We start from the raw sequence: 6,000 nt of genomic DNA, 5'->3' as shown, positions 1-6,000 counted from the left end.
TGGATAAGGGGCTAAAAGTGGTGACACACACGATCTTCTCAAGGTCTGGTTTCACTGCCCGGGGCTGCAGTAGCTGGTCCCTGTTGTTGTTGCGTGCTCTTTTGCAAGCCCTTTTGACCAGGTGTGTGGGATAGTCCTTTGTTTGTAATTTGGTGGCTAGTTTATCAGCATGTTTGCGGTAATCAGCCACAGACGAGCAGTTCCGTCTCCGTCGTAGGAACTGTCCCACTGGGAGGTTATCCTTCAGAGCTCGTGGACGAAAGCTCTGGTATTGTAGCAGATTATTGCGGTCCGTGGGTTTATAGTATACTTCTGTTGCCAAGCTACCTTTGTGTTCATAGATGAGAAGGTCAAGGAAAGGTAGTTTGTTATCGCCTATGGTCATGGTGAAAGTGAGGAAGGAGTTGGCCCCATTGAGCCAGACAGCAAAAGCAAGGGCCTCTTCCTTGTTTCCCGTCCACACCAGCAGGACGTCGTCAATATACCGCTTCCAGAGTTTTATCTGGTCTCGGTAAGGGTTGTCATCGTGAAGGACCACAAGCCTCTCGAAGTTGTCGACATATAGGCATGCCAGACTGGGGGCAAAGGTGCTGCCCATTGATGTCCCTTGCGTTTGTAAGAAGAAACTTTCTTCAAACTTGAAGTAGTTCCTCGTAAGTGCAAGGTGCGCTAGGTCCAGTATGAATTCAGGTGGGGTTATAGATTCACCCATATTTGCTTCTAACAGGTTACTGATCACTTCCAGTGTGGCCTCCTGGGGGATGTTAGTATATAGAGATTCCACATCTAGTATTCAGGAGTTCCTTAGTTCTGTCAAAAGATATGGATTCCAGTAGTAGTAGGACATCAGTGGTGTCCTTGAGGTAGGTAGGGATTCTTCTCACTAATGGTTGTAAAAGGAAATCCACAAACTTCGCAGGGGCTCTAATGCTGAGCCTATCCCGGATACTATAGGTGCAGGCGGGGGAATCTTTTCTTTATGTACCTTTGGCAGAATGTAGAAGTAAGGGATTTTAGGGTTAGTCTGTATTAGGAAGGCTGCCTCTTGTTCAGTGAGCCAATTGTTCTCCATACCTTTAGCTACCAAGAAGGAGATTTCTTCTTGGATATCAGGAGTGGGGTCACGGGCAAGACGTTAGTAGTGTTTGGTGTTACCCAAGAGTCGCTCACACTCATCTCTGTACATCTTTTGTGGGAGAATCACCGTTGCTCCGCCTTTATCGGCTGGTTTTATAATGATGCTGGGGTCGGATGTCAGACATGCAAGGGCCTCGAGTTCATCCTTACTCATGTTGTGAAATACTCTGTTTGATGTCTTTGTGAGCCCATTGATCTTGAGGGACACTGATTTCTTGAATGCTAAGACCTCAGGAGGCATTTGCCCTGCTGTTGGACAAAAGATGGACTTAGGACGCAGTCCTGTGTTCTGTTCAGGGGCCTCATACTCTTTGCCAAGAAAGAAGGTTTTGAGGCGAATCTTGCGGAACAGACCCGCTAATTCTGTTCTAGTTTTGAACAGATCAATTTGTGGGGTAGGTACAAAATTTAGACCTTTACTTAATGCTCGGGTTTCCGATTCACTCAGTGTCCGGTTGCTCAGGTTTATGATGTTGATCTTATTGTCTGAATCTTTTTTTATTGCGTCTTGCTTGTCCCTGGGGTGGCTTCTCTGTGCGTTAGGTTCTCCATCGTGTCCTCTTTTGGGCACCACTGCACTTCTTTCCTTCTCCCTTTTCCCCTCCTGTGGCCTCTGTCTAAAAAAGGAGGCTGTGGGTCAGGGAAGGACCATTGGGCAGGGTGCTGCAGGAAGGGTGCTTGGTATTGCGTAGGAGGCCCATATTGGTTTGGCCAGCCCCATTGCTGGTTGAAATATGGAGGGCAAGGGGGTGGCATAGGTGGGTAGTTCCATCTACCACGGCGTTGCCCATGTCCTCCGCGGCGTTGCCGTGTGTTCCCTGAGGAGTCGCTCTCATTGTCTGAGCTAGTGTTGCTGCCTGAGGATGTCTCAGATGTATTATTGGAGGTTTTGGCTACGTAATCGGGTTTGGTGTAGGGATATACTCTTTCTAGGGCGAACCGATTCAGGTCTTTTTGAAATTTTGCTATTTTCTGCTGGGTCAGGTATTCTTTGTATTCGTTCATATTCCTATTCACCTCCTCCAGTTTCTTTTTAAACGAGAGGATGCTCACACCTGACTTCAAATTATTTTCACTGGTTTTGATCTGAATTAAGAGAGCATCGGATAACCTAGTGGCTGTTTTTATGATTAGTATAAGCCAATCGAGTGTACATTTCCACGCTATAAGGGCCCAGTCTTTCCTAAACTCGAGGTCGTCTAGAAATATACGTGGTTCATTGGTAACCAGTAGCCTGTTCGGTGCCGTGTTACTACGGAGGTATTCCGTTAGGACAGCTCCGTGTAGGATGGTTTTGATCTGTGAGCGTTTTAAATCCACTAGAGTGCCCCAGTCTCCCAATTGGGACAGACTTTGGAAAGAGCTGTGTCCCCAAGGAGAGAGGGGGCTACAAGGATTGCTGATACTTCCTCATCATTAAAGGAAAGGCCTTCAGCCATCTTGCTAAGGGGAATATGTGTGAGGCGGAGAAAAGAAGGGGGGGTTTAGTGGATGGGTGGAACCTTAGTACTGTGCTAGGGGTGAGGTGAGCCTGGGGTGCTCGATAAGGGAGAGGAAACTCTTGCAGCCTGGAGGCTGTTCTACTATCAATTCACAATGGGAAAGTATAAGGGAGAGAGGGGAGAGGCAAAAGGGAGGGGGCCTGATGGAAATAAAACAGACCAACAATGGGAGTAACATTGTGACACAGCAATGCACAGCAAACCACAGCACACATGAAGCAGATAATCATGCAGCAAACAGAATTACTGGGTGCACAAGGCATACATCACATAATATATGGGCAAAAATCACAACTAAGTGGAGGACAATAAAACTGGGACGGAAAGTAATAAGTTCTTACCCTATCCCTAGAGACTACTGGCCTCTGGTGTCCAGGAGAGGGAGTGCCCCCTTATTGTCAGACACTAAGGTTCAGGAGAGGGAGAAAGGGGAAAGAAAACTATGTGAGGATAAAAACAGGAGCGGCCTCTGGAGATGCGAAGGCAAGGCCCCTTGGTGGAAGGACACCTACTTGGATCCAAAATGCAAAAGGCGCCTCACCCAGAGAGGAGGCAGAAGGGACCAAGGAAAAGGACCAGGGGAAGATAACTGAAAAAAGGAGAAAAAGAAGAAAAAAGAAGCAATAAAGGAAAAAGCAGTGGAAAAAAGAAAATGGAAAAAGATTAAAAGAAAAAAGAGGGAGGGGAACAGGGGAAACAAGGAAAATGAACAGGCTAAAGAAGAGAGAAAGAAGAAAAGGGGAGAAAACAGAAGAGAAGTGAGTGAAGGAAGAAAAAGGGAAAAAAGAGAGGAATGAGAGATAAGAAAGCTTGTTGACATTTTATCTGTGTTGTCCAGAGGTAGCCGCATCAAAGGTGGGTGCTCACTGTACGCCTGAATTGTCCTCTCTCAGGACCGCTTGAATGGAGTGGCCTGGGAGAGACGGGTAAATATAGTGGTAATCGCTGGAGTAAATTACAGACAGGTGGAGGCAATCACCGCCGCTGCCCGAGGTCCGGGCGCTGATTGGATGTGGAACCCGGAAGTACGGCCTCCAATTCGGACGGCCGGATCATTGTCTTCCCCGTGCCCCAACACCCTCATCCTAGCCCAGTCGGTGGCTGGCCCCGGAAGCCCCCCTATGCCCTGCGTGCATCACCAGAGTGACCCCCGGGTCCCTCCATTGTTTTCAATTACAAATCCGAAACCTACTCTGCACATTGCACCCGGCCGCCCCTGTGCCGCTGAGGGTGTATTTTGTGTGCCTGTGTGTGTCCCCCCAGTGCTCTACAAAACCCCCATGGTCTTCTCACCGAGGAAGCAGGTACTTACCTGCTAGCAGACTAGAACCGGTGCACCCCTGTTCTACATAGGCACCTATGTTATTTGGGCCCTCCTTTGACCTCTGCACCTGACCGGCCCTGTGTTGCTGGTGCTGAGGGTTTATGCTTGTCTTGAACCCCCAACAGTGGACTGCCTATGCCCAGGAGACTGAACTTGTAAGTGCTTTACTTACCTGAGAAACTAACCAATACTTACCTCCCCCAGGAACTGTTGATTTTTTGCAGTGTCCACTTTTAAAATAGCTTATTGCCATTTTTGACAAAACTGTGTATGCTATTGTTTTAATTCAAAGTTCCATACTTACCTGTGTGGAGTACCTTACAATTTATGTACTTACCTAAATTCTGAATCTTGTGGTTCTAAAATAAATTAAGAAGATAATATTTTTCTATATAAAAACCTATTGGCTTGGATTTAAGTCTTTGAGTGTGTTCTTATTTATTGCCTGTGTATGTACAACAAATGCTTAACAGTACCCTCTGATAAGCCTACTGCTCGACCACACTACCACAAAATAGAGCATTAGTATTATCTAATTTTGCCACTATCAACCTCTAAGGGGAACCCTTGGACTCTGTGCACACTATCTCTCATTTTGAGATAGTATATACAGAGCTGACTTCCTACATCAAACATAAGCTCATCATTTCATATTAAAAAGCCATTAATAATTACACTTTGTGAACAATGGTGGCCACTCATGTGGTAACACTTTCAAATGCATGCATTAATTTTCTCTAGACTATTACAATTTCTACGCAAATCCATCAGTCAAAATACATGAATATTCATTAGCAAATCCTAATAAAAACTCAGCGTTAGCACACCTGACCAATGTGTTTCAGGGCCTGCACCTGCCTCCTGCTGCTGGTGAGGACTCTTTCGAGTAAGCAGATTAGGCCACATGCCCCACTTACTGGACTCATCTCTCCAGCACCTGACCAGACTGTTTCAGGGCCTGCACCTGCCTCCTGCTGCTGGTGAAGACTCTACCAAGTAGACAGGATAGGCCGGGGTGCCCCAGTTCCTGGGCTCATCTCTCCAGCACCTGACCAGACTGTTTCAGGGCCTGCACCTGCCTCCTGCTGCTGGTGAAGGCTCTACCAAGTAGACAGGATAGGCCGGGGTGCCCCAGTTCCTGGGCTCATCTCTCCAGCACCTGACCAGACTGTTTCAGGGCCTGCACCTGCCTCCTACTGCTGGTGAGGACACTACCAAGTAAACAGGATAGGCCGGGGTGCCCCAGTTCCTGGGCTCATCTCTCCAGCACTCGACCAGTGAGTTTCAGTGCCTGCACCTGCCTCCCGCTGCTGTCCGACATGTCTGATGGACTTTCACTGCATGTTGACATGAGCGCAGCGTAATAGCATGGTATGTTACCAGCATTTGTGTAGCACCCTTGTACCGTTTGTACAGCCTCGTAGGACTTTATAAAATATGTGACACTGATTCGGAAAAGGACTCTAGTGTCACGCAGAGGACTTATTGGCAAAAAGTTTTTATTTTTAACAAGTTTCAGTGAAGTACCATAATATTGTGTCCGTATTCCACGCAGATGAAATCACAAATTCAGCCGCAAATAAAAATGATAAATTATTCCAAGCTTAAACCCAATTTTTTAAACATCACTGTTTTACGAGTTTAAGTCAAGGGATAAAAACCCTTCCCCAAGCAGGTCACGAGGCTCTTCGCAAAGCACGACACTGCAGCTGAAAGGCTTGGCCTCTTTAGTTATTTGTGATATTTTCATGCATTAGTCTTCCCTGAAGTGTGAAACGGGGTCCTGATGGCTCGCCCTGGACAGGAGACCGTGATCTGCCCAACACAGCCCTCTGCAGATATTTCCCACTGAGGTGCAGAGCTCCAGGCATGTGCTTGAGCGCTGTGGATTTCATTACAATAGAGGGTTGTGATAGCTCGTCACATGGGCCTTGTCAAACTTGGAAGTGGTCATATTCTTAATTTAAACCCTCTCATGCTCGGACCACAGTTACACGGTAATTGCCACATTCCTCAGCCTCCTATAAGTACTGGTAG

Source organism: Pleurodeles waltl, chromosome 1_2 (assembly GCF_031143425.1).
Source record: "Pleurodeles waltl isolate 20211129_DDA chromosome 1_2, aPleWal1.hap1.20221129, whole genome shotgun sequence".
Lineage (NCBI taxonomy): Eukaryota > Metazoa > Chordata > Amphibia > Caudata > Salamandridae > Pleurodeles > Pleurodeles waltl.
This window is presented reverse-complemented; position numbering follows the sequence as displayed.